Source organism: Rosa rugosa, chromosome 2 (genome assembly GCF_958449725.1).
Source record: "Rosa rugosa chromosome 2, drRosRugo1.1, whole genome shotgun sequence".
Classification (NCBI taxonomy): Eukaryota; Viridiplantae; Streptophyta; class Magnoliopsida; order Rosales; family Rosaceae; genus Rosa; species Rosa rugosa.
In genome coordinates this window covers 62,251,319-62,259,294 of record NC_084821.1, presented here as the reverse complement: position 1 = coordinate 62,259,294, position 7,976 = coordinate 62,251,319, and positions in this window count along the sequence as shown.

Genomic DNA, 7,976 nt, shown 5'->3' with positions numbered 1-7,976 from the left:
TTTCAGTTACTCCTAATATAAGAAGTCTTATTATCATTCCCTTTATTTTTCAAAAACATCATTTTTTTAACTCTCCCATCGAGTAGAGGGGGAGAATAGAATAGAAAATAAAGAAGTCTTATGTACATTTCAAAAACCAAAACACACTTTATTATGAACTAATTTATCAGATAAAATATGAGGTTTTGTTGGATTTAATCACTTGAGTCAATGCAGGGTACTCCAATTTTAGGTGATTTTAATGAGAAAATGAAACTGTAGAGCGATATTTTTTTTTTTTTTTTTTTGGATCAAGAAGAATTTATTGATAAAACGATGAAACAAACTTACATCAAGGAGTACATAGTGGTCTCATTAAACCCCATGCCACCACAGATAAGTAGGGAAGAGTACCACACTCTATTACAAAACACTGAAAACTTACTAACTTTGCTCCTATAATCTCATTGAGCCAATCCGGCATCAACTTCCACCAATAGGTAGGAAACGACAAGTTAATCGTTGTCTTTACAACACAATACGCTGCTTTGTTACATACTCTAGGGACCGAGCCCCAACTAACTGACTGAAAGTGACTCAAAAAGAACTTTGCTTCTTCCACCAGCACGCCTTCATGACTATAATCTCCTGATCTTCTCCAAGGGCCAAAAACACATTTTTCGCATCTTTTTCAATCTCTAAATGTTGGAAACCAGCTTGAAGGCAAGAATAAAGGCCATTTACTAGGGCCGACACCTCACACGTCACCTGGAACAGCAAGTACTCCCAAACATTCCCCCATCTGATCACGGCAAACGGCTCCAAGATTTAATTCAAGAATCTCCAAAAGTACTTTGTCCAAGTATAAAATGTAGTTTGTTTAATAAGCAATCATATATGTGATCATCAATATATACTGCTGTTTCTTTTTTGTTGAATAAAGGGCTTTATGTCCTGTTGCTTATAGTTTATTGCTTTATTTCATGATTTTATTTTATTTGATGGAGCTGTATTTCATGTAATTGATGTCTATTTATTATGTGACAAGTTTGTAAGAGATGGTCCCTACTGAGATTTAATTTATAGTAGGAATGAATTAGGTAGGAGTAACATGTTCTAGTTATTGATATATCACTTGCATAAAACACTACAAACTTTTTCTGCAAACTTGAACTTCCATTCAAAGCTGAGAGAGATCACTTATGAATTTACGACACTGTATAAATCAATCATTTTAAATTTTTTATTAAATAAAGAGCTTGTATCATTAATATGACCATGAATCATGAGTTAGAATAGTTTAAAAAAAAAAATCTATATAGATATTGATAGTGTCAATCTATTCTATCTGACTTCATAAGTCGAGCACGCTATTGTAGTACGACAGAACCAAAAGACTCTTAGAGGAACTTCTATTAGCATAAACAACTAGAGTCTCTGGGAACGGGAAGGAACTATCAACAACTAAATAATGAGAAAAAGAGAACCCAATGGACCTTCTGGACCCAAGAATATCAAGCCCAAAAATTAACAGCAACACTCCAGGTCCAATTAACAGCCCAAAAAGCCCATATAGGAAAAACCCTAGCTGCACCTCAAGTAGCCACCAAAACAACTGCGCCTCCATCTAAGGCCATCTCCAACCCAAAGGGCTAAAAATAGCCCTAGGGCTAAATTTTAGCCCTGAATTATGTACTATTCATTGATCTGACATCAACCATCTCAAACCCGTCAAGGCTAAATTGTAGCCCTAAAATATATTTTAACATTTTATATATATATATATATATATACACACACACACACACATATACAGATCGGTTCCAAAGAGGACGTCCGCACTTTCGCTAAAGTGCGGACGGCGCTGCTGCAGCAGCTTTCAGGAGGTGACGGGGCGGCGGGGTTTGCCGGACTGAGGGCGGAGGCATCCCAGACAGCTTCTGGGCAGCGATCGAGGTCGAGATTGCAGGTTTCTGGGCAACGACCTCACCTGTAATTGCAGGTTCCTGGGCAGCGCTGCAACCACGTCGCCGGCGACTCCACCAACTACAGACCGGTCCGTTTGACCCCTAGCCTCCATCTGGCAAGCGCCGCCGCTTCGTCGCACCCCGAGCTGAGCTGCAGCAGCACCGTCCGCACTTTAACGAAAGTGCGGACGTCCTCTTTGGAACGCCTCCGTGCGTGTGTGTGTGTATATATATATATATATATATATATATATGTTTTTATTTTTTAAAGTCAATTGACTTATAGTAATTGAAATAATATTTATGATAAAAAATATTTTTTCGATTGTAGTTTTTTTTTTTTTTAAAGATAATTAAAAATATCTTTAGCTAATTTTGAAATGGAATAAAACTGGAATCATATTTTTAATATTTATTTTATTAAATAAATAAATGCCTCCACTTTGGTTCCTCCTCTCGGCACGTTTGATGCAAGAGTGTCATTTGTTCATTTGAGGAAAAATGTGTCTTTGCCACCGAGATTTGAAACTTTCCACGTCCTTTGTACCAAAATAGTATCTTGGATCTCCATGAATTTTTGTTGGAATTGGACCCAAAGACCATCTTTCGATTGACTTGTACCATTGACGGAATTTTGGGATACTTTCACGAAAGCAACGGTGAGTGCTTCATCTTCCAACGGTGACCAATTCACACTTCTTTTCGACGAACTAGCCATTTTCGATAAAAGTAAAATAAATGAGAGATTAAGAAGATGGAGAAAATGAAAGATTTAGAATAGAGAGATATATATGAGGAAGTAGAAGGAAGATGTGAAAAAGAATGTTGAAGTCATATGTATTTATAGTGTAAAAGTTAAAAAAAAAAAAAAAAAAACAAAACAAAACAAAACCAAACCAAACCAACAACTATAAAAAAAAAAAAAACTTAACCAACGGCTATTTAAAAAAAAAAATTACCCAACGGCTAGCTGACGTCAGCAACGGCTAGTTGCTGATGTCATGCTTCTGTCAGCCTCCACTACCAGACATGGGCCAGCATGAATCTGATCCAATTTTTTTCAAGGGCCAAAGGGCTTTCCTTAGGGCTATTTTTAGCCCTTTAACCTCACCCTTGCCCCTCATATTTGGCACTTTGGCCCTTAACATCATGGGTTGGAGTTGAATTGGGCTAAAATTTGCCACTTTAGCACTTTGAACTAATGGGTTGGAGGTGGCCTAAGGTGCCAATTCTGGCCGGCCCAACAGTCGTCTGACCAGCCCTGACCCACTTGTCCGCCATCACGTCGCCATCGCCGTCACCGACATCCTCGAGTATTGGGAGGTCCAAAAACGACCTTCACTACAGATCCCCACTATTAGACCATCAACCACCGCAACGACCTCCGCACCACGAGCCTCTATCATAGCTGCCCTGCTGCTATGGCCCCTATTAGCACATCGCTTACCAGACCACACAGCATCTCTACCCACGCTGGAAAGAATTCCGCTAACACTAGCCAATTAAGGTCGAGCCAAAACTCCAGGAGGTCACACTGAAAAGGCCATCCCACCATCATAAGCCTAAGAGGGCAGGCACTTAATAGGAGATACACGTGGCTCTTGAAGGAGTAGAACTGCAGCAAGGGATCATAAAGCTCCGATTGAAAATGGAACCAATGTCAGGCATAACAGCCAAACCAAGAACATAGGGTGGGAGACAACACTAGGACAAACCTGGCGCTTCGAACGAGGGTGGCAAAGAGCGCCGACATCATGCTCAGCGCCTTTAGTCGACTTAACTAGGGTTCCAAGGGGGACAAGCAACAGAGCTCTAGTCATCTTTTTATTTTTTGTAATAAAAAGTCTACATGTACATAATCAAACTTTTTCAATTGGAAACAAGCTTTCAGTTTTAAGTAATAACCCTTTTTTCAAGGTTTCAAATTTCAGTTTCTGTTTCGATTTCGGTACTTCAAATTTAAGGAAATTTCGAAGAAAGTTTCAATTTCGGTTAAAAAAAAAATCAAATTAATTGCATTTATAAAATGATATTTTTGAATGAAACTTTTACATAGACTAAACTAACCTATAATAAACCTATTTACAGTGTAATATCTATAAAAGTATACATTTATAATAGAATTATGATATTTTATATGGACGAGTAATTAACTAGTACTGTGGTAGGTTGCTAAACTAGTGTTTTTATTTATGTGTATTGATAATGTTTTGTGTATTGATAATGTAAATATGTTTTACTTTTTTTAATAATTAGAAAATTACAAAGAGGCGGGGCACGTAAAACCAAAACCCTGTGAATGAAAATGAACAAGTACAACAAAAAGAATATAAAAGCTACTACGATGTTTAGATGTTGTTCAATCTAGCTGGTTGAATTGCTTTCATTTAGTATCATACAATACTACTCCCAAGTACATGAATTTTAGAAATGATTTTCGTACTTCATCACATGGTTATTGTTTGTGTACGTGTTGTTCCCTTTCCACATGCAATCCATAAATAAGATATTGTGGAATTACCTAATATGATGTTTCAGTGTATGAAGCATACAATATTTGAGAGAAGCAAAAAGATCATGTTGTGGTTGGAGCATTCAACTTTGTAGCAGATAAAAGCAAAAAGGTTTTTTTGTTGTATTCAACTTGATTGCAGAAAAGAAAAAAATTAAAATTTCATATTTTCTCTATAAAAGGATGAAGTAAAAAATTCATTGTAGGTGACATAAAAATTTCACAGAAATTTTAGACAAAATTTCGGTGTGAATTTTTAAATATATATTATGCGTGTAGATATTTCAGAAATTAAGAATTTCATGAGAATGTACGGAAAATTTCGGGAAACTCCTAACGGAAATGATATAGCATATGAATTTCATTTCGATATTTCAAAATTACGGAAATTTCGACGGAAAATTTTGGCAGTTTCGGAGACATTTGAAACCTTGCCTTTTTTATAGAAAATTTAAACTTTCATGCAACAAGAAATAAACTATAAATATATGTCATATCCGAATTTAGAAAATTGAAACAAGCCAAAATTTGTAAGTCGGAATCTTTAAAAGACTCTCAGTTATGTTTTAAACTATATCATATAAACAGAGAAAGAATGGTGTAATCTTAGATACATATCAATTTCAAAGACAAGTTCTAAAAACCCTAGAGAGCTTTCTCTCCCCAGCGGCGGCGTGCACAGCAGGCCTTTGTCAGCCGAGACTAGAGGGCACTGGTCTCAGTTCCGGTCTCTTGCTAGGAAGCGGCTGGTAATCGAGCTAGGATTTGCAGATCTGGATTTTGTTTCAACAGGTTGGGGAGAGAGTGTATGGTGGTGAAGCAATGGTGTTGCTTTTGGAGCGTCTGCGTTGGCTGAAGGGTTTCTTGACTGAATAGTAGTGATCGTGATCGGATCGGATCCCAATCCAAGAGGTTATGGTGTTTTGATCCATTGCTTCTGGGTTGTTTGACTTCGGGATCGGGCCCCTGATTTCAATTGTCGAAGTGAGCAAACCGGCCTTGGTGCTTCCTTGGTAGGTGGGCAGAGACTGAGCCAGCGGGGATGGGTTGGAAATATTGGCCGCCGGAGACAGCGGCGATGAGGAGTCGGCAGGCGGTGCACTATTGTCCTTCTGCCAGTTCAATCTTGGCTTGGGCCTGGGCCTGGGACTGGGTCTCAGGTTTGGGTTGTTTGGGTGTGTCAAGTGCTCTGACCCTTTTAAAGGGAAGGAGCCCATAGTTGTCTAGTTGTGGAGTTAGCATCATTGTCTATGCTAGTAAGAATGTCTCTATGAGTCTTGTGGAAGTACTTAGCTTTAGCATACCACAATTGCGTGCTCGACGTGTGAAGTTAGGTAAACTAGATTGCCTGCAAGGCGAGGTGTTTTTATGTGGCATAGACTACTCTGAGCAGAAATGTTTTAATGGATTAGTCTTCTGTACTGTTGTTTATCTATGAACCGGAGCATATTATTAATATGTTCTATTTATCAAAAAAAAAAGAGAAAGAATGGTATAGAAAGGGAAACACTTTTCCATAGAGTAAATAGAAATATGAATGGATCAAAGACTAATTATGTTTCATGATTTGTTTTTTTTTTCCATCTTTAGACTGAATGTTTTCTTTGTAATTGATACTTGGGTTGATACTTAATGGAGCACTTGACAGATAAAGTACCACGAACTTAAAGACCCTGCTTATTCATTCTCATACAAAGTATTGGCCTAATGACATCTTTAGTTGATGAACTCCATTTCAGCACTTGGATTTTGTTAAGTTACATGTGATTCCAGCTATGTAATTAGCTGCTGTTTGGTTCCAATTTTGTTACAGCTGGTCAACAGTCTCTTTTCTGCGCGGGCGTGCCAGCACCGTTCGGGTGCGGTCATCGGGGGTGTCCCTTGACCTGACTTCTTTCAAGCAATTGTGGACGAGGAGAGCACCAACCTCGTCGTGGGATTCTTTGTGCCTCGTGGTGAGGACTTTTGCTAATCTTCTTGCGTCACCAAATCGATACTCGATGTTGTAGATCGAGCAGAGCGAGAACCACCGGGAAGTAGAGAGAACTTGCTAAAGCGTGACTTTAGCTTGGCTGGGTTGCTAGGGCGTTACCCTTGCTTGGCTGGTTCTGTAACCGTTGTGGTCGCGGCACTACCGTCGGCTCTCGAGGAGACTAGGACCGAAGCACGTTGACAGAGGGTTTGGTGGCACTGAAAGTCGGCTTCTGAGAAGACTAGGACTAGGAGTGTGATCACCGCTAAGAGAAAGAGAAGGAGAGGAGTTGCTCTTCGAGAGGTTTGCTCTAGAGAGAACTTAGATCATCTTAGAGATGTTGTTGTTGTATGTGAATGTGTCTCTTAGAATGAGAGGAAAAGGTGTTTATATAGGGAAGAAAAAGAAGAGTGAAATGATGAGTGGAAGAAAAATAATGAAAGTAGATCTAAGTTCACTTGTAAAATATGGAAAAGATAGAGAAAAGATGAAATGAAAGCAAAGCATGAAGGTGCAGCAACATGGAAGTGGTGATGATCTATTAAAGAGATTGTAGAAGAAAAATATATCCAAGGAAAAAGAGAAAAGCATCTAGCTTTCTTCATGTGGGTAGGAAACATGAACATGTGAATATTGAGCTGGTTTTAGGTCAGTTTCTGCCCCTTTATTCCTTCAATTATTTCTCCAACAAGCCTTCAGAATGAGCCTTCGACTTCTTCATAAAAAATGTTCCACTATGAGTGTAGATCATCCTGACAAATTTTCAGAGCTTTATTCCATGCGGTTGGGCTGGAAATGCTGCTGGACCTCTTACAGGTCCAGTTTTCCAGTTTTGCTTCTGTAGAAAATTGGACCGATTGTTTGAAGGTCTTCCACTCAAAAAAAGCTCTTACACTCTTCATAAGAAATGATCCTTGGGCTGTCTAGAATGGATCTGCAGAGTTTCAGCTCATTTCAAGTTCATTTGGTCAGTCTGCCGCCCCTCCTTCCTTGTTTAGCTCGGTTTCTCCTAGCCGAAGTAGGAAAATGTGCTAAAGTTGACTTTTCATGTTTCCATGCTTCCATGCTTTCATAGTAGGCTTTATTTAGCCTCTAAATATATATTTCGAACTTGTCGACAATATATAGCTTGAGCCACTGACATTGGCTCAATTTCTCCAAGACACGCCTTGTCAGGCCAAAATGCTTATTTTGGGTCCAAACAGCTGCGATGAGTCCTATTGCTTTAGAAATTTGCTCACTTTTAGAGCAAGTCCACCCGTTGTCAAGAAATGTCAAGGTCGAAAAGTTAAGGGGTCGACCAGTCAAGAAACTGTTCACTGCCACTGGACATGGGTTTCCACCCGTTCCGTTTCTTGACCAGTCAGTTTTACTGTTCATTGATTTTTTCTTACATAAATGAAAAACTAGGAATAAGTACAATACAATATTATTTAGTCATTGTACGAGAAATTTGGTTTCTAATTGATTTTTATTTTCGAAACGAACGTTATTTAGGGGGTTGTGAAAATTGACTTTTTATACGTTCGGAATTTGGGAAAATTTC